At 40.8% G+C, this 22,330-nt stretch overlaps 1 pseudogene; it reads right to left on the reverse strand.

Moving 5' to 3' along the window:
- Window positions 1–13,529: 13,529 nt before the first annotated feature.
- Window positions 13,530–22,021, reverse strand: LOC131217634 (glutamate receptor 2.8-like; annotated as a pseudogene).
- Window positions 22,022–22,330: the final 309 nt, after the last annotated feature.

Raw genomic sequence — 22,330 nt, forward strand, 5'->3', positions numbered from 1 at the left:
GAAGTTTTTAATGGTGGGTGTCACTATCCTCACTGTTTTCTGTGTTTGGCCCACTGGATCTTTGGAGTTAACTCATTCTTTACATATTGCCCTAAAATGATATCTCCAAATGCATGGAAGGTGTGGATATAAAACATACATCATGGTAGGGCCCACGAAACTTGGTGATGTAACTTCAGTAGCCAGTCTAGCTACTTAACCTGTAGGTATCTAATCCGCACACGAAGTGGATGGAATCATGGAAACAACGTGAATCGAGCTTCCATTGTTAAGAAATTCCAGAGGTGGCATAGTGTTTGGTAAGGGCCAGCCTTAGTGTTTGTGAGAAATCTACTCCATCCATCAGTTTTTAGAGATCATTTTAGGACATAAGGCCAAAAATGAGCCGGATCTAAGGCTCAAGTGGGCTGCACTAAAGGAAACGGTAGGTAGGGAAATTCTTATCGTTGAAACCTCTCTGGGTCGAAAATGATGTTTCAATTGCATCCATACCGTTCATAACAATATTTCTACTGAGATGAACTTAAAATACAAATATTATCCTAATTTAAAACTTCTATTGCCCTATGAATATTTCAACTATGGACGTTCAATCTTCATATTTTTGGCCAATTTGAATCTTTGATCCGGCTCATTTTTGGCCTCTTGTCCTGAAATGATATGAAAAAATAGATGGACGGGGTGATTTAAAAAATAAAATAAAATCACAATAGGCCCCACTTAAGTTTCTAGCAGGCTTTTTGCATAAAATAAATGTGAGAGAGATAGAGGTGGAGGGGTATTTTAATAATAGGTTGCTTCTTTAGTTTCCCTATACAATGTCGCTAACACTCAACCTTATGGAAGGTATAATATGGTCAAGCGTATAGTACCTTTTTCATATATATATATATATATATATATATATATATATATATATATATATATAAATTATTAGAATCGGATCGGTCCGGTCTGAATTGATATTGACCCAAACCCAATCCGATTAACGGTCGAATATGCCTGATCCGGCTCGAATCTAACCGATCCATGCTGTCGGTTCGGTGCGAATCGGGTCAGATCTAGTCAGATAGGGTCGGATCCACCGGATCAGGTCCGACATGCCCAACTCTACTCGTGAGCGCCGCTTAGCTACCACCCGGAACCAACGATGTTGATGAGACCTAACTATAAGGCCCACCTCAATGTACGCATTGTATATCCACGTGGTCTATCTATTTTTGGAGTTTATCTTACAGCATGATCCCAAAAATGAATAGGTGGACCACACCACAGGAAACAGTGAGTATTGACAATTGAAAATCTTTTGACGTGCTACGAAAGCTTTGGATCAAGCTGATATTTATTTTTATTTTTTTCCTTTCATCAGGCCTTTGTGACCTTATCAACAAGTTGTATGGTCAACAAACATACATTACGGTGGGCCCTAGTAAGTTTTTAATGGTGGGCATTCAACATCCATCGTTTGATGTGGTGCGGTCCACCTGAAATTTGTATCTACTTCATTTTTTTACCATATCCTGAAATAAACTAGAAAAAAAAAATTAAAAGATAGACAGTTATATAGTGCATTCATCGAGGTGGGCCCTACAGTTAGGGTCCCACCCATATATGTGGTTCCGGGTAGGAAGTTTTTTTTGTTTTTAAAAATTTCTATTTTTAAACCAAATTTTCATTTTTCTAAAAATGTTGTTACATAGACCACTTTTATTATAAAACTTTTGCTAACCCTACATGACAGCTCATGGCTCGGCCACCCGGTGGTGCAATATCCAAGTCGTTTGTTAAGGTCGATTTGACTCTCTGGATGTTCTTGCATGAAAATAAATATGGTCCATTCATTATGTGGCTACGATTTTAGAAGCAGTCGGATAAATAAACAAACTTCAACTTAGATTTTTCCATTGTATATTTTATTTCCTAAATTGTAGCCCAGCTATTGGTTACACCCAAAATTATTCTAGGACTAGTATTGCTCCAATGAACGGATTGGATTTGTTCTACATCGACAAATGTGTGATGGTATACAGTATTTATAGTATTGGAATCGCTACAAGTTTTGTTGGACAAAAATATAAAAATAATATTTATATTGCTAAAATAAAAAATGCATAGAAATATCAAGGAAACATGAAAAAAAAAAAATTTGTGAAATTCACAATTTTTAATTAAATTAGAAATTAAAATTTAAAAAAAATATATATATACATACATAATAAGCTTCAAGTCAATGTAAATCTAAAAGCATGTGTTGTCATAAAAATAACAATAACAATAATAATAATAATAATAATAATAATAATAATAACTAGTACAATCATCCTATTAATCTCAAATATCCATACATTTTATCTTACTATCCAAACATCTATCAATATTTCAAAATATTAACAAAATATAATATTTTGTCAAGAAATCGTTGACGACTGAAAAGGAAACAAAAGATTACAGTCTCAATATCACCCATGTTATAATAACAATAATATCATGATATTATTAAAATTACCATTAACAATTAGAACACCACGTACAACTATGCGCTCATTAAAAAAAAACTAAAACAAAAAATGCTTTTGCGATATCGATGCCACCCCCAAACAATAACAAACCTTGACATGAAAGAATAGTGTAGCATAAGATGTAGAAAAGGAAAAGTACAAAGGTAAAATGGTGATGATCAGCTTGCATAAAGCTTGATGGGATGATCATGAATATTGATCTCCATAGCTATTAAGTCATTCGTATCTTTGATCAATTGATTCATTTGTCAACTAAAGTTTTGACTCAATGGAAATTTTTTCTAGACCAATAATGAATCCATCAATTGATCCATCCATGGATTTATTAAATAATTCAATGGTAGATTCATCAAGATGCACTCCTTTATTTGCATAGGTTCATTGTTCTTCTTCGTCGATGGATTCCTCAAGATGCATTTCTTGGTTTGCATAAATCTATCCTTCATCTTCAACATTTGATTAGCCAAAAAGAATTCAAGTCTCTAAACTAGCCTTGCCTCCACATTGTTAAGGCCTACAGTTAGGCATAAGTGTTGTACTTGTTGGATATCGAATTGACTTCTCACAAACTCCTTTCATGGTCACGGGTCATTCATTGCCACAATTGTATTTGTAATCTATGGCCTAAATCACCTAAGAAATTCTTGCTTCTACCTAGTGCATTGAATGTCTGATTCCCGATAACATTCCTCAAACTTCACGTTAGTCACATAAGTACTTCCAAGAGCATCGTTCGTTGAAATGTTGCCATTTATGATAATAGAAGGCATTGATTTAAAGATAAACCGCAATCTAATACAAACTAGTGTAGGGGCTTTGATGCCAAATGATGTAACAGCTATGTGAAGGAAAGAGGAGATATCTTTTGTTTTTCAAAAATAGCTATTGAATCCACGATGAAAGAAATTTTTAAAAACAAGAATATAGAAATAATGTTATTGATGAATATTTTTAATAAATTCTATTTATAAATCTTTTTAATATAACTTATGTAAGCTTTAAATCCTAAATTCACGACTTTCTTAAAATAGCAAACTTTTCCGTAAATTCATTAAAAATAGTGAGTAGTTTCTAAACTTACTCAAACTCTTCCTCATCACTCGAAAAGAAACTTTTTAGCCTATTCGATTTTCCGAATCCATTGTAAATGACATGTAAATGAGTAATTATTACTCTCCCACGCCGTTTGAAAATTCACTTGTATTTTTGCTTGGAAAACCAATTCAATAGAATTGGTTTAAATTTGTGGTGATATATATGATGTATCTGCTTTGTCCATCCATTTTAGCATAATTAATATTTTGAGGCATGAGACAGATCCAACACTCAAGTAGCCCACACCAAAGGAAACAGTGGCCCCAAGACGTTTTTAAAGGTATGTGTTTAATACCCTAAATCATGTGGTGTGGTCCACTTGAGCTTTGAATTTGCCTTATCTTTTTGGTCATGCCCTAGTTTCAGCTAAGATAACGGATGGACGGTGTGAATAAGCCACATATGTCTCGGTAGGCCCCACATATATTTGACATTGTCCTCAATTTCAGTATTAAAAAAGTTAGCGCCAAATCAAGCATTGGTATCACCATAGTAATTACCATCAGATATCACTTCATATGTTCGTTACTGGAAGATGGATCGATTGCTCAGGACAAGATTCATACAAATGAGAATCCTGTGGATATGCTGACCAAGACGATCACACGGGAGAAGCTGAAACTCAGTTCAGCTTTGATTGGTCTTCAGGCATGAAGACGGGGAGATAATGTACTTCTGATGTATAAGACGAAGGTTTATGGTGATGTGTCTCCAAATAGGAGATTATTGAGATGTGGAGTTACATCTAGAGAGGGCCACTTGACCAGTCGAGTGCCCTGCTTGACCGATCGAGTGGCCTAGTCGACCAGTCAAGGGCTGGATCGACTCAAAGTCCAGCGAGCTATGGTTTTCTGGCTTCGAGGTGCTCGACCGGTCGAGGCCCCCACTCGACCAGTCGAGGCCCCCGCTCGACCAATTGAGCAGTCTGCTCGACTAGTCGAGGTTACGTAGATTCGTTTCTTGATTTTGCACGGACTGTGTATTTTTAAGTTAGTTTTCGCAAAGGTGTGAAAGGGAAGTTGCCTAAACTATAAATAGAAGTCCCTAGGGTTTTTCTAGGGTTATGGGAGTTATTCTAAAGTGTGGAGAAAGGGGTTTCTCTATACATCCAAAGGAAAAGGTATATTGTCTGTAATCTCGTTTTCTTCATAGTGGAAGTTTTACACCCGTGGTTTTTTTTACCCTTGTTTGGGGTATTTCCACATATATCTTGTCTTGTGGTTTGTTTGTTATGTTTTGATTTTACTTCTAGATTATATTTCTTTCTGTTTATCGTTTGTAGGTGAGACCGGATATTGGATCTCGGTTCACTGCGTTTGTTGGCGTGCTGCACAACACTTTTTTTCTTCTTCTTTTTTTTTCTTTTGTTGGGTTCTCAATTTTTTTTTTTAAGAGAGCCAGTGATGTTTAACAAACTACTATTTCTTGAGATGATTATGTGTGATTTTTTATGTTTTGTTAATCAATTACTTGTAAGCTAAGATAACTAGTATCTAAATTTTATTGGAATTATGTGAATTTTTTTTTGGTTTTTTTTTTTTTATGTTTTCATTGTTCTATTTTATTTGCTTTATAAAAATATTATTTATATATGTCCATCATGGCTAGGTTTTTGGAGTTTGCCATGCCAAACACTTTAGGATACTCTAAGACTAGGCACCCATAGCACATGTTCGGGTAACACAACTGATTTGAGTTTGCCAACCATGCTACCATGTCTATGATAGTGAGGGAAAATGCATCAAGATTGGCACACCTTGATGAACCAAAGTCCACCTCTTCTGTAAATAAATAAGAAGAAGAAGAAGAAGGAAAACAAACACGCACGCACATTTCTAAGCAGAAACGACAAATGTTGGAAACTTTGTAATGTGAGGATTTTCATGCATATCATGCATGTATGATACAGATGTTTAGGAAAGGTGAAGACACGAGGCGAGGCATACCAGTAAGAGGGTGCGGACATGAGGCAAGGCATCCAAGTGTCCATAGAGCCCTAGATAACAATATGCGTAACATAAAGACTCAAGGAACACCCCTGAAATTTATTTTCTTACTTTAATTGAACAATCTGAAAATAAGAGAACTAAAAGAAAGATAAGATATATGACGGAAAATGTAAGAGTGGAAAAAAGTGCACATAATAATTTGAGTACAATCCACAAATATGCATTAACATTTCATACGATGACCTAATATATGTAATAATGAATACAATGTAGTGGTACATATATATTGTTGAAAGAAATCAGAAAGGCATTATTATTCCAGAAAAGGACATTATGAATTGAAAGTTATTAGCACACAAGCACTAAACAGATAAAAGTTAAGCTCTCGATTTCCAAACGGTGAACAAATAGAACTACAAATAAAACTATAAAGGGGTACTTTAATCCATCACATGAAGAAAGAGACAAAAAATTTATAATAATCATAAGAAAACTCTCCAATGGATGAATAAACTCTTGTAACATGTTTTACTCATCCCTATATCATTAGCTGAAGTTTTCCAAGTGTCGGACAAGTAAAAAGTATTGAGAGAGAGAGAGAGAGAGAGAGAGAGAGAGAGAGGAGAAGAAGAAGAAGAAGAAGATTTCTATTTTCATTTCCCACTCCTGAGAGTTGTCAAAGAAAAAACACACATGGGACAAATGATTTGAAGTATACGAGAAACAGAGGGACAAATGGTTTAAGTGTACAACAAACAGAGGAATTATAGGATACGTGATCTGAGGCTTCATCGAATTTATGCCAATTCTGACAAGTGGGGTCCATGCTTCGTTTATCCAAATAGTGTTCGACTGCATCCAACCGTAGAGGATCATGCCCAGAAATCTCCTCAATTAGACAATCCTGACGTTTTGAATTTGTGTCCTACAAATAGGTTTTGGAAGAGATAACAGCAACAATCCCATTCAACTGAAGAAAATCCAAAGATTAGTGGCTAGTATCTTCTGCTCCAACAGACAATCCAAGATGGAGGTGTCTTTTGCACACTGCCCTCAGGAAGCCAACGGTGAGGCTGACGATTTGGCCCATAGGGGCAGCAACAGCAACGGCCAATCCCACGTTGTCTTCCATTCAGCGGCATCCCTGCCTAAATTAACTAAAGGTCTCTTATTTCACAACAAGGTGGGGGTGGGGAACTAAGGGCTGTTTGACCGTTTTTATTTTTCGTTTACCCCTCCTCTGTTTATGTTTCACGATAGGTGGGCCTTCCCATTTTGTTGTTGGGCCCGCCCAAATTTCGCGCCCTCTTGTATAGTTTTTCCAGCAGATCAATGCAATCGGAGCTTTTTCTATAAAAAAAAAAAAACAAAAGCTTTTACTTAATCAATGTTGTTGATGAACTGTTAATTTGGTGATGTAGAGTGGGTCGCAGACAGTTTCATGGCCAAGATGGATCAAAAAAGGCCCGGTCGACGACAGAAGTGATCCGGACCATCGGACCTTAGATCGAGCGTATCTCGCAATCCGGAATGAGTTACCTAACGTAAAATATATGATTTTGGGGTGGAACGAGCTACTTTAGCCAACCAACCCCGCTATGCCAGGTTGCGGAGCCCGGAATTGCGAAAAACCCCTGGATCGACGGACGTTTCCCTGTTTTAATTTCGTTTTTACTACAAATAGTAAGTTTTAGTTTAATCATAACTCTTCATCCATCGGGCTTTAGGAGTTGCACCCAACGTGAAAAGAGCTTAGAATAATTAGGAGAACGGTTTGGTGAAGCCAAATAGGACACTTACTATTTTTGGCCGAAAACCTTGCGCACTAGTAGACATCACGACCGTCTATAAATAGTAAGTTTACTATTTATAGTAAGTCGTGGATTCTATGAGTTTTAGTTGTAGTTTGATTCTGATTTCTTTCTCATTGCTTAGTACCCCTATTTAAAGGGTTGTGAACTCATTTTTATGCATTCATTAATCAAATTTAAATTTATCAGAATTTCTTTCTATTTCCTGCTTTCTTTCCTCGTGGATTCGAGAAGTCTCTGTGAGGAGTCCAGAGAAGTTCCGTAAATTCGGAATAGTTATCCTCTTGAGGAAGACGGTGCTCGACCTCACGTCCTCCCCTACGTCAGTTTGGTATTAGAACGAGGTTTCTCCTCGGATTGATGGCTTCTGACGATGGGTCGGGCAACAATCCCATGGGCGGTGCTCCAGAAAATTTTCCTTTAACGGTGGCAGCTTTCGAAGTAGCACAACAAGAGAATCAGCAAGCCATGCAAGGGCTGCAGGCTTCCATCGACCACATAGCGGATCTCTTGGCGCAAGACCTAAGGGAACTTCGTATTCCTAATGGTAATCCTCCACCGTCAATTGCTGAAACTCGTAATCACCCTGATCGCAGGATAGTACCTGCAGTACATCCAAGGGTCATTCCTGAGGAAGGGGGCTCCAGTGATGAGAAAATTGACAACATCATCTTCCAACACCCCAGACATGGCGGCGATCGAGTAGATCGAATGGATCGAGAATTCAAGATGCGGGTTGATATTCCTAGCTCTAATGGCCAACTATACATTGAGGATTTTCTCGATTGGCTTTCTAAAGTTGAGCGATTTTTCGACTATATGGACATCCCTGAAACAAAGAAGGTCAAGTTTGTGGCTTACAAGTTGAAAGAAGGAACTTCAGCTTGGTGGGAACAACTGCAACTCACGCGAACCATGCAGATGAAAGTACCAATCCGCACCTGGCAGCGGATAAAGCAGCTACTACGTGCCTGATTCCTCCCTAGCGATTACGATCAGGTATTATTCCAACAATACCAAAATTGTTGACAGGGTAGTCGGTCGATGAAAGAATACGTAAAAGAATTTTACCGCATGGCGGTCGTAACGATTTGGTCGAGACTGAATCGCAGCAAGTCACCGGATTCAACGGTGGATTGCGTATGCTATCCAGGATCGGGTCCAGATGCAATCCTTCTGGACGATGAATGACGCGATCAAGTTGGCTACTTGGGCAAAAGCGCAACTTGAACGTCCTAACATACGGACCTATCTTACTGCAAGGATCCTTGTGGCAGGTCCGGCCCAGGGAACTGCACAACCCAAGGGGAAGGAGCCCGTAGGAGCACGTGCTCAACCTCCTATGTCTAAGAACCGAGATTAGGGAAGCGGGCAAGCTATACCCCAAAGGGGCGTATCGACTGCTGCTGGTTCAAGTAGAATCCCAAACCCCTATGCTCAGCTAAGGCCCGATGACTGTTATCGTTATGGCCAACCAGGATACCTATCAAATACTTATCCCTAGTGAAAAGTGGCAAACCTCACCATCAATGATGGTAGTGCTAATAACGTTTATGAAGATCCAGATATTGAAGAACAGGAGCATACCACCGAGGACGAGGCAAATAATTCAGGTTAGGTTCAACAAGATAGTGTTTATGAAGATCCAGATATTTAAGAACAGCAGCATACCGCCGAGAACGAGGCAGATAATTCAGGTTGGGTTCAACAAGATTACGGTGAGTCACTCGTCGTAAGGCGACTATTATATGTGCCAAGAAAAGAAGTGCATCCACAGTGGCAAAACATCTTCCGCACTAGGTGTACAGTGAATCGAAAGGTTTGTAACGTGATCATTGACAGTGGGAGTAGCGAGAACATTGTCTCTAAGGTCATGGTGAAAAAATTATAATTGAAAATGGAGCATCATCCCTCTCCATATACAATTAGTTAGATCAAGAAGGTCAGCAAAACAAAGGTAACTGAACGGCGCACCATATCCTTTTCAATTGGCAAACATTATAAGGATGAAGTTGTATGCGATGTGGTTGACATGGAAGAATGTCACATACTACTCGGTCGGCCCTGGCAATCTGACCGTGACGCCACTCATAAAGGGCGAGATAACATATATATCTTCGTCCAGGACGGCCGGAAGACCATATTGGCCCTTATGGATCCAAAGGGAGCACCTGAAACTTCTAAAGTAAATGGTCATTTTCTCTTAACCATATGGGACTTCATAAAAGAATCCAAAAAAACAAGACAGACCTATGCATTAATTGTAAAAGGGGAAGAACTCGAGCCTACCATCATCCCTGAAAGACTAAAGCCCCTGCTACATGAATTCAAAGAAATCTGGCCTGATGATCTTCCTGATGGGTTACTCCCCATGCAGGATATCCAACATCATATCGACTTTGTCCCTAGGTCCAGTTTACCTAATCGGCCTCATTATCGAATGAGTCCGAATGAGTGCGAAATTCTACAGGGACAAGTAGAGGAGTTAATCCTTAAGGGTCTCATTCGAGAAAGCATGAGTCCATGTGTTGTACCAACTCTATTAACGCCAAAGAAATATGAGAGTTGGCGCATGTGTGTCGACAGCCGAGTCATCAACAAAATCACCATAAAATACAGGTTTCCTATACCACGGTTGGACGATATGCTGGACATGTTAGAGGGTACAAAAATATTCTCTAAAATGGACCTAAGGAGCGGCTACCATCAGATTCGAATACGGCCGGGTGATGAGTGGAAAACGGCCTTTAAGACCAAAGAAGGATTATACGAATGGATGGTCATGCCCTTCGGTCTTTCGAATGCGCCTAGTACATTTATGAGATTGATGAACCAAGTTCTGAAACCTTTCATTGGGCGGTTCGTTGTGGTTTATTTCGATGATATTTTGATATACAGTCAAGACGAAACCACCCATACGGAACACCTCAAGAAGGTCCTTCAAGTGCTCACTAAAAATAAACTGTATCTCAATTTGAAAAAAGTGCAGCTTCATGACTGATAGCCTATTGTTCCTGGGTTTTATCGCAACATCCACGGGCATTCGGGTGGATGAGGAAAAGGTGAAGGCAATCAGAGAATGGCCAGTTCCCACAAATATTCACGAAGTGCGAAGTTTTCATGGACTGGCGACATTCTATCGTCGGTTCGTGAAAAAATTCAGTACCATTGTATCACCAATCACAAGTTGCATGAACAAGAGCTTTGCCAAAATCAAGCACAGATTATCCACGACCTCGGTTCTTCTACTTCGACAAGCTGTTTGAAGTCGAATGTGATGCCACATATGTCGAATTGGGGAGTTTTGTCTCAAGAAGGTAGGGTGGTAGCCTTATGCTGAGAAACTTAGCGATGCACACAAGAAGTGGTCTACATATGAGATCGAGTTATACGCGGTGGTCAAGGTACTGCGACACTGACGACATTATTTGATTCAAAGGAAATTCATACTTTACATGGACCATCAAGCTCTCAAATTCATTAATAGTCAAGCTAACATTAACCGTGTGCATGCTAGATGGATCTCATTTTTGCAAGAATTCACGTTCGTACTAAGACACAAGTCAGGGCAACAGAACAAAGTAGCTGATGCGCTGAGTCACCGTGTAACTTTGTTAGTCATTATGAGCAATGAGGTTATCGGGTTCGAGCGCCTCAAAGACATATATACCGATGACGACAACTTCAAGGATGCATGGGTTAGATGCCAAGAAGGTCACCCCGGTGACTTATATATGCAAAATGGGTTCCTTTTCAAAGAAAATCGACTGTGCATCCCAAACAGTTTACTAAGGGAACAAATAATTCAAGAGCTACATGGAGGTGACATCGGTGGACACCTTGGGTGAGACAAGACGCGAGCTCTTCTAGAAGAATGGTATTACTAGCCGCAATTAGTACGTGATGTGGGAAAGGCAGTCTAACGTTGTTATATTTGTCAGACCTTCAACGGGCAATCTCATAATACGGGCCTCTACACCCCGTTACCCGTACCTGACGGCCCTTGGAAAGATTTATCTATGGACTCCGTACTTGGTCTCCCACGAACACAACGCGGCATGGATTCGGTGTTCGTGGTAGTAGATCATTTCTCCAAGATGGCGCACTTTATTCCATGCAAGAAGACTCTCGATGCAACACACGTGGCGAATCTATTCTTCAAAGAAATTATGCAGCTACACGGGGTTCCTAAGACTATTACTTCTGACTGTGACACGAAGTTCATAAGCCACTTTTGGCGAACTTTGTGGACTCGATTTGATACACGACTTCAGTTCAGTAGCGCCTACCACCCACAGACTGACGATCAAACTGAGGTTGTGAATCGCACGTTGGAAAACCTCCTTCGATGTATTTCAGGAAAAAAAAACTGAAACAGTAGAATTTGGCTTTGTCTCAAGCGAAGTTTGCATTCAACAACATGGTGAACCGCTCGACAGGAAAATTCTCATTCTAGGTTATTTACGAACGATTACCTCGTCACACACTAGACTTGGTCCCTCTGCCCAAGCTCCCATGCATGAGCATTACAGCAGAACATATGGCTGACAAGATCATGGGCATTCATGCAAAGGTACAAACCAAGATACATGCCTCGAACGAATAGTACAAGGAGCAAGCGGACAAGCATCGGTGACAAAAAGTGTTCGAGATGGGCGACCAAGTAATGGTCCATCTATGCAAAGAACGATTTCCGACCGAAACGTACAACAAGTTGAAGAATAAAAAGATTAGACCGGTACCAATCATCCGAAAGATCAATAATAACACTTATGTTGTTGATCTTCCAGATGACATGGTGATCTCACAGACTTTCAACGTTGCGAACCTGACCGAGTATCATGAACCAGCGCAGGATGAGAACTCGAGGACGAGTTCTTTTGAAGTGGAGGGGACTGATGTAGAGCGGGTCGCGGACAGTTTCATGGCCAAGATGGATCAGAAAAGGCCCGGTTGACGACAGAAGTGATCCGGATCGTCAAACCTTAGATTAGGCGTATCTCGCAATCTGGAATGAGTTACCTGACGTAAAATATATAATTTTGGGATAGAAAGAGCTACTTTAGCCAACCAACCTCGCTATGCCGGGTTGCGCAGCCCGGAATTGGGAAAAACCTCATTTTCGACGGTTGTTTCCCTGTTTTAATTTTGTTTTTACTATAAATAGTAAGTTTTAGTTTGATTATAACACTTCATCCGCCGGGCTTAGGAGTTGCGCCCAACGTGAAAAGAGCTTAGAATAATTAGGAGAACGGTTTGGTGAAGCCAAATAGGACACTTACTATTTTTGGCCGAAAACCTTGCGCACTAGTAGACATCACGACCGTCTATAAATAGTAAGTTTACTATTTATAGTAAGTCACAGATTCTAGGAGTTTTAGTTGTAGTTTGATTCTGATTTCTTTTCCATTGCTTGGTACCCCTATTTAAAGGGTTGTGAACTCGTTTTTATGCATTCATTAATCAAATTTGAATTTATTATAATTTCTTTTTATTTCCTGCTTTCTTTCCTCGTGGATTCGAGAAGTCTCTGTGAGGAGTCCAGAGAAGTTCCGTGGATTTGGAATAGTTATCCTCTTGAGGAAGACGGTGCTCGACCTCACGTCCTCCCCTGCGTCATTTGTCAATATTGTTCCTTCAACTAGAAGATCTCTCTTTGATCTATCCCAGATGAAGGAGACAATGAAACCCATACGTCAACGCTTATAATAGGACTAAGGAGAATGTTAGAGCCATCCACACAAGTGCACCACACACATGTAGAATGTGTGATATATAGAGGAATGAGAGATGAGAATCTCTCTATCTCTCTCTCGCTAGGCGAAGCCAAGGAATTGACATATCCAAGGCTCATAACCCTAGAACTCTTGTCTTGCGATCCGATGATCTCTGGAATAGGATCTCATATAAGAAAAGTTAAGATTTCAAGAAAGCACACTCCACCATCTTATAATCTCCTGTATGCCCCCAACACAATAGAAATCAATGATTTTACCTTATCCAGTGCACTCAAATTGACTAATCCTTTCACTAACCTATTGACCCGGTATCCATATAAATCAAGTGGTAGACCACACCAAATCTAAACCATTGAATCGTTATGAAGTGCAGTTAAAACCATTTTAATGCTTGCAAGAAACGTTTACTTGCACATGTTTGGTTCTAAAAAGAATTTGCCACATGCCCAAAAGGCCCATTATTTTTGTACAAATAAATATGCAAGTTTAAATATGTGAAACAGTTAGGAAAGCAAGAATAAACAAATCTATCTTAAGTCCTTATTTTCAGTTATTTCCGTTATCTCTCCAGTTGCATTTCTGTTATGCATATCTACAGAGGTACTTGCACCTTGATTCCCAATCTCCGAAGATGGGGTCCCTCCTTCTCGTGGATTGAAATCTGAAACATCCGACATGGTTGTAGGACTCTGTTGAGCATTAGTATGATTCGGTGAAGTTCGATCAATGCCCTCAACAACGGTCACCTGACCTTCCATGGGTTTGGCGGTGGTCTCGGTGGTGGGTACGGCGGTCTTGGCGGCGAGTTTCGCGGCCTTCTTTGCAGTATGAGAAGAGGGGTCTATCTCATCAAAGCGTTCGGCAAGATGGTAGATCCACCGTCGAAAGGTAATAGGCTCATCTGGTGTGGGTGAAATATGCCAATTTTGGTAGAGAAAGCGGACTAGAAATATGATGAAGGCCAGAGCTGAAGCGGTACCAGCGATGAGGAAGAGACCCCAGAAGCTATCAAGGGTTAGACCGTTGGAAGTGACAGAAGCCTGTGATGCTGATCGGTCTAAACAAGCCGTTTGTTGTCCGAACCATTTTTGCTCAATCTCCGACATTGTATCTCCCTCCGTAACATTCAAGATAGCCCTCGAAAAATCAGGTACGAGAGGGGACCCTCTGGGGAAGGCCTGTAAATTGAAGATGAAAGAAATGAGGAAACCAACATGGCATTTTCATGCAACGTACTGAATTTTGGAAACAATAGGCCCAATGGCTGGGCCCGTGCTTGATCATGCATATAGGGCCAAAAGGACTGACGGTCGGGATAGAGTTGTTTAACTCTACTTAGATTGCCTTTGTATTACTTAGGAAAACAGCACATCAATAGATGATCCTATACATCAGTTCCACTAGTTGAATCTGTTTTCATCTCAGCCTTCCATTTGAAGGGCACCATCCATACGGATAAGATTATCTGTTTGGTTTGATCTTCATCGGTAGGAGATTCATGACAAGCGGGCTGTAGATAGATAATATTCACTGAAACACCTACCACGCATCATTTCCTAATGATGAACAGCTGCAAATTACATGGTGACCCAGCCAACTACATACATCCATGGTGATTAGATGTGGCAGGATTTGATTGGATTATGTTCCGTTGTTAGAGATTGTGCCATGCAAAACATGTTTGAAAGTTGTTTAGTCTGAGTAGGTGCTCAACTTCACCTCTGACGGCAGAGCATGCCCCAATAAAAATCTGCCATGTCAGGTCACCACCAATATCTACTAAAAATCGTGGGACCCACCAGAGATAGGCCACAATTAGGGCTGTCAATGGGTCGGGCTGGCATATCGGGATTTCAAGCCCGGCTTGAGCTGAACGCTGTAGACCTGAGGGCCGGACCCAGGGCCTAAAACTTAAGCCCGTTTAAGAACTGGGCTAGGCTCGTGATTTTTTAAGAGCCCATCTTCATGGTCCATCCCATTTAGGATTTAAAGGGGCAGATTAGTTTCATGTATGATGGGGCACACTTAATGAACAGCCCATATGCTGCACGAAATCGGGCTCGAGCTCAGGCAGGGGTGTTGCATAATCATCATGGGCTGGGCTCAAGCCTGTTTGTTTGGACCCGTCATGGATCAAAGACCTCTGCCAGGTTATAGTTCGGCCGTTGACAACCCTAGACATAACCTGAAAATCATGTTATCGTGACCTCTGATTAATATATATACATCTGTTTGTTAGATCCAGACCGTCAACTATCTCTATGTTAACAGTCTTTAAACGTCTACTAGTCAGCCAGTTAGGACAGTCAGAGAGAGAAAAGAGAGACTCACAAATCCAAATCCATCCGTCTTGTACGTGGGCCCCACCATAGTGTAGAGACCACAGTACCTTCCGAGGAACAGCTGGATGTAGGGGATCTCATCAAAGATGGCAGCAACTCCACCATTCCCACTTCCCTTTGACAAGGCCTCAGCATAGTCATCAGGGGAGTAGTACACCCTGAGCTTGGACTCATCAAAGTTCAACCTCTTCAAGAGGCCCAGCACAAAAGACCCCTCCTGGTACCACGTAATCCCCGTTCTTGATCAGATCCTTGACGTCCGTTATGGTGGGCTGGAGCTGTTGGACGGTCAGCATTGAAGTCAAACTTGCAGTGTAACTAGAAGTCAATATGAGGACCACGAACACCCATATGATCACAGACAAGTTGCTTATCACCCTCTCCTCTGCAACCATTAAAATTAATCAGAAATAGAAAATCATTTATATTTTCTTTAATCGTTGAAATTTGAAATTTGGGCCCCACTTCTGTGATCTAGTGCTCCCAAATGCACCAAAAATCCCATCTGATGCGAAGAATGGTAACCTATTCAATCAATACACTTTTTTTTAATTCAATCAATACACTTGTGTGGGCCATTTCCCATAAGCTTTCCTTACCATCCAAATGGAAGCCATTGATAGGATGGTTAGAAACATCCAATTAGTGTGATTACTAGGAAAATACTGGATCCGATCCCACAAAAGTATGGATTAAATGTTGAGAAATTTAAATAGAGGAAAGATGATTACTCAACTGTGTGCAAAGACGAGCGTTGAAAAGGAAAACCAGAACATCATGCCGATCTGATGGGAAGGTGGGCCCCTAAACTCTTTGTTGATCCGGTGTTCAAGGAGCCACACGACAAAGCCCGTCAAGACAAAGCCAGCCCCGCTTGTCAGCCATAGATTCCTACTCAGAGGCTTCAAGAAAATCCATGTATTCTTCCTTTCATCATCCCTGATCGGCACTACCATGCGGTTGGCTACGATCGTCATGTCCCCCACCACTGCATCTAATCTCTGATGATCCAATGTCAAACAAAAGAAATGAGACCCATTTGAAATAATATAACTGAAATGCAATCCAATGTGTAATGGTAATATTGCACCTGCTTGACCAGAACGAGTCAACTCGGCCAAGTCAGGTGAGAACATGCCCTTGGTTTTGTAGGGACTTAGGATCATGCTGAGATGGTTAGACAATCAGAACACCCAAGTTCTAGATTTGATATGAACTCCATGAGAAAATTATGCTGAACATATGATTCTGGCCATCAATATCATCAGATCAAATTAGAACATTGAAAACATAAATTTTCCAATGGCACGTTCAATAACAATGATCAATGGTCAGGATAATCACCAAAGTGAGACTATAGGACCAAAGATTTTTTACAGTTAAGAAAATGGACAGTTCGGATCATCGACCAGATCAGCATACGGGTCCATGCTGCCGATCCTAACTCACCACATGGGCAAGTCTAATGGCCTGTTTGGGTGCCACTTAAAAAATGTTCGTCTCATTTTAGTTAATGAGTAGTAATACTGGACGGATCCTTTGTATGTATTAGAGATCATGATTGTTGTTAAGATTATTTTTAACCCTTACCAACAAGAAATATCATCTCTAATACATATTTATAATCATAGTTTAAAAACCCAATTTGACTCAATTCAACCCGACCAGATTTCGCCAAGACTCGGGAAGAACTCAATGGTCATGACTTTCTCAAAACTTGAGAAAACCCTGACTCGACTCGAAAAAATTGGTAAAACTCAATTCGGCTTGGCACAAATTAATATTATTTATATTTTAAATATTTAATATATAGATATGAACTCCATGAGAAAATTATGCTGAACATATGATTCTGGCCATCGATATCATCAGATCAAATTAGAACATTGAAAACATAAATTTTCCAATGGCACGTTCAATAACAATGATCAATGGTCAGGATAATCACTAAGTGAGACTATAGGATCAAAGCTTTTTTACAGTTAAGAACATGGACAGTTCGGATCATCGACCAGTTCAGCATATCGGTGACGGTTATCAAGCTGTTATTAGGATTCCCTTCCACCTTCACAAATTTACTAAATCCATCTTTCACTGGAACCCCAATTCTCAACTTCTTCCCACTTGTCGGTATCAACCAACCCCTCGGTAAATCCTTCGACCCTCCTGGCCATATGACTAACTTAAGATCGTCCATGGTAGTTGAGTAAATTTTGTTAGTAGTATTCTTGTTTAGCACCCGTGAAAGTCCGGATATCGGCGTCCAAAACCCAATTCCCCTTCCTCCTTTTCCAACCACATTGATTATCTGAAAGGACGACGATTGCATTTGCCCATTGAAGAGACTGAATTCCCCACTAAGGCCCAACTTGCTCTACCGCCATTGCCAGGGCGTGGACGGCATCATACGCCCATAACCCAAAAATGCTTAGCTCAGGTTTTGTGATGTTTGGGTTCTCTAAGAGAATTTTCCTTTTCCATCTGACTGTAAAATTGGAATCCAAGAGTTCCGTTAATCCGTCCGTTATGATCCAAACATACCCATCACTCATCATTCCAACATCGTTCACCTTCGAGAAAAAGCGAGACGCGAGCGTGTGTCAATCTCTTCGAAGGCATCCACAAGATATGGAACAAGTCCATTGCCATAATCAGTGTCTTCGTATATGGGGACCACTTCTCTCCATCCAAAGGCCTTAACAATGGCTGCGATTGCTTTGACCTGAGACGAATCGTTTTGTGCAATCCGGACGAAGTAGGGAGTTCTGATTGAATTGAGAGATGGGCTTGTAGCTGAGAAAGACAAGACGGGCACTTGAGCTTTGTCCCCAAGATCCACCACAAACTCGGCTTGGGATGAGGTTGTGGGCCCTATAATTGCTTTGACTCCGATGTTCTTCAACAGGTCCAACACTATCATGCACAAAAGGAGAAGATTGAATTCAGAGGTAGTGAATCAGCTGATAATCAGTTGCAGAAGAGAATAAACGGTTTATGTTATCTTGGATCAATTTTAGCCGTCAGATTTTCCACATTGAATGTGGAGCGTTGACCTTTTGCCTTCGACTGTTTGTTCAAAGTCAACCAATTGGATGGCTGTTATTATCTGACCCAATCAGATACAATATCCACACTTGTCCTATCCATATATAGCTTTTGATAGTAAATCAAATCTTCACTGTACATTTTAACACCAAGGTTCATATAGTTGCTACCAACCATTCGGTTTGACTTTTATCTTCAAACATTCATGTCAAGGGATACAAGATGGACGGTCTGGATCCAACTCATCATGTGCCAGGTCTCAGTCATTGGGCCCTTGTTGGTCCAAGTAGCAGAAGGTAAGTTGAGAATTAAAAAAGAAAATCAAAGTCGGCATTCACACGCGTTACAAGACTTTTTAGGGTTTTTTTTTTTCCATACCTAACCGAAAGAATCGATGCCACACAAGCAGTGCTAAATTGAAATACCTCAAACACTGGACTCACCCAGTACGGTGCGGCCCTTATCATGGGGCCCACCTTGATGTATGTATCCTGTATCCACACCGTTCATCCCTTTTTCCATATCCCAATAATGAAGCAGATCCAATTATCAAGTGGACCATACTATAGGAAACAGTGGTGGTTGGTTGGATGACCAGTTAGCCTCCACCCAACCGTGCCAGATCATCTCTCAGGAAATTCTCTATTCACAACGTCGGATTCAATAGTCAACGTACCAACGTTCTAGATGAGAAGAACATGGGGCATAAAAATGTCAACTACCTATCATAAAATTCCTTGTGGCCGGTGACTCATCTGCAAGTACGTGCGTGGGGCCCACAATGATGTAGGGCCCACGCCCAAATTGTCTATAGGGTAAACGCCTTCAAGTTCACCCAGCTTCAAGAAAATCAGACCGATCCAAAACACAGGAAAGATTTGGGCCGTGGCGATGATAAGATGGACTACCCCCACCGTCTTAGCTACGATCAAGCAGTTCGGTGGGCCCCGTGATGTATCTGTTTATCCACGCTGTTCATCTTTTCTCTCGGATCATTTTAAGATGTGTTCATAAAAAATGAGACATATCCAACGCTAAAGTGGACCACACCACAGATGACTCTTGCTTTTAATGCTCCGTGCATTTTATGCAACCCAAGCTTATTATTTGGTGTGGCCAACTTGAGCGTTAGATCTGCATCACTTTTGTTCGCATACCTTAAAATGGTCTGATAGAAGGTATGGACGGCATGGATAAGAAGATACATTACGGTTAGCCCACCCACAGAACTAACCGTTCGTGGCTAGAGACAGCTGAGTTAGGACGCAATCCGCGTCCACGTCGTGGATGATGATGTCAGCTATAAGTAACCAATCAGAATGCCCTTCGTTACGCTTGCTAGAACACATGCCTACCTATTTCGATACCATACGTCGGGACTGTAGCAGCTGGATTTGTGTTTTTTTCTCAAATTACTCAAACCGTTAATGTGTTAAGGCCCCTTGATTAGGAATGCCTGAAATAACCGTTAGATTGAATACTTCCAACCCTTTTAGTATACAGAGGCAATGGTGACCGTCCATATTCAAAGCAAAAGAATAAAGTTATCAAAGGGTTGAAATCATTCAATTGAGAGCTTTTATTTGATGTATACACTATACAAAGTGAGAAGCATCATACGAACGGTTTGGATCATTTAAAGATGGTAGTTGGTCCAAGGCTAAGGCCCCAAGTATTATTATGCATCGGGGTGTATTCTAGCAAACTTCTAACCATACCAATTGAAGGCCGGCTCCTCCGTATGTCAAATCTCATGGGCCCACGAGTCCTGTGCATGGCATCCAACTTGTCCAGCGGCCTCTCAAGAAAATCAGACCGATCCAAAACACAGGAAAGATTTGGGTCGTGGCGATGATAAGATGGGCACCTACCTCCGGCCATTTCAATACTCAGTGGGCCACGCCATTGGATTTCAGTGGTTTTAGACATTTTACGTTGCATGGCCCACTTGGGTTCTGGATTAGCTTGAATTTTCACCTCCAAGGGACATAGGATGTCATCCACACATCACGATGTCTTTAGGAAAGCAGATTGCGTTTAACCCCAGTCACACCGGGCAACGTGTAACTAAATTTGCATGGGCAATCGTGATTTATCTGTTAATCCATGCTGTTCTTCCGTTTTCTCAAATTATGTTAAAGGAGCGGGCCCAAAAATGAGGTAGATCCAGTACTACTAGTCAGCTGTACAAGAGATGAATGTTGCATTTAATGGTTTGTTCATTTAATGCAACTCAAGCTTATTATTTTTCCTTTTTTAAGCCAATAACTTGACATAATATGAGAAAAGTGATGGATAGCTGAAAGTACATAAACAGATACATTGCAGTGGCCCCCACAGACCTGGTCAGACGTTGCTAGGTCCAACTGGGACTTCCAATTTTTAGACAGTGTGACCCACATTATACCTGTCTTATTTCTGGGGAGTCCCATCATCCTCTTGAGGCTCTCCGAATGCATGCGTTGGAAGACATATACACAACATGATAGGTCCCACCACAGAAAATAATAGACACCCGTTCAAAAACCTTCAAATTCAAGTGGTGGCTCACATGATAGTTGAATTGGACTGATATCTAAAGTATCCTACTCTCATGGTGGGAAGACCTCGTTGGACGGTTTGGATATCATACATGCACCATAGTAGGCCCCATGTAAAGTGCTTATTAAATAAGCTTAATCTCCTGCCCTGTAAAGGAACGACCTGAGGCCTGTACAAACTGTAGTTGAGTCGGCCACATTATTTTATTTTATGTTTGGTTAGAATGCATTTCCTTATGAAAGAGGGTTATCATCAAGTACTTCACGCTACGTGCACTGAAATCCTGTTAGCCCCTATCGAGCTATCTCCACCATCCAAAATGATAAGCGGGTATCCCAACATGCTTCAAAATGGAATTCTGACAATCCCATTTCAAAATGTGAAAGAGGATTATCGTTGAGTTCACGCTACAAGCACTGAGATTTTGTTAGCGCCTATCGAGCTATCTCCACCATCCAAAATGTTAAGCGGGTATCCCAACATGCTTCAAAATGGAATTCTGAAAATCCCATTTCAAAATGGAATTCTGAAAATTCCATTTTTAACAGGATTGCACTGAGAGTCAGTGCCTACCAACTACATTGAATGAGATAGCTGTTTACCATATCTCATCACACCATTAAGAAACAAACCAACAATAGCAGCAACAGCAACAACGGATAATTCAAGATTGGCAACTATACAACGAAACATAGGAGAAAGAGGTGAAAAATACCCTCAGCGGCAGCACCGACGATATCTTTTTTCGAATCCCTCATGTGGAGAACGAGTGTCGTGTTGTGATTCCGAGCGGCGTAGAAATCTGAGAGCGCCATGGAAATACAGGCCTGGCTCATCTTCCCAACCCACGTCTCCAAATCAAGGACTACACCCACATCGATCACAGCCGTCGAATTTTGGGCCATGCCCAATTCACATAATGGGCTGAGCCAGAAACAAACGAATAACAAAAACGAGAGTTGAACTGCCTTCATCGTTTGAAACTCAAGAACCATCCAATGTCAGAGGCCTAAATGCCCGAAGGACCCTCATATATAGGTTCTCAATGATTAGAAAAAAAAAAAGTCAGTTTACCATTTTAAAAGATGGCGGTGACTCATCCACCACACAGGTGGCACAGGTGTCTGTTTATCTGGACTGTCCAAGTGGGGAACTTTCTGGATAGAGATAAATCCTTAAAATCAAAGAGATCAAAGTGGAAGGTGAAATGAACTGGTGTCACACATTTACATTGATCCCAACCGTCCAAATATTTGTGGACAAAAATCAAAGTGATCAAATGACAAGTTT

The sequence above is a fragment of the Magnolia sinica genome, chromosome 10 (genome assembly GCF_029962835.1).
Source record: "Magnolia sinica isolate HGM2019 chromosome 10, MsV1, whole genome shotgun sequence".
NCBI lineage: Eukaryota > Viridiplantae > Streptophyta > Magnoliopsida > Magnoliales > Magnoliaceae > Magnolia > Magnolia sinica.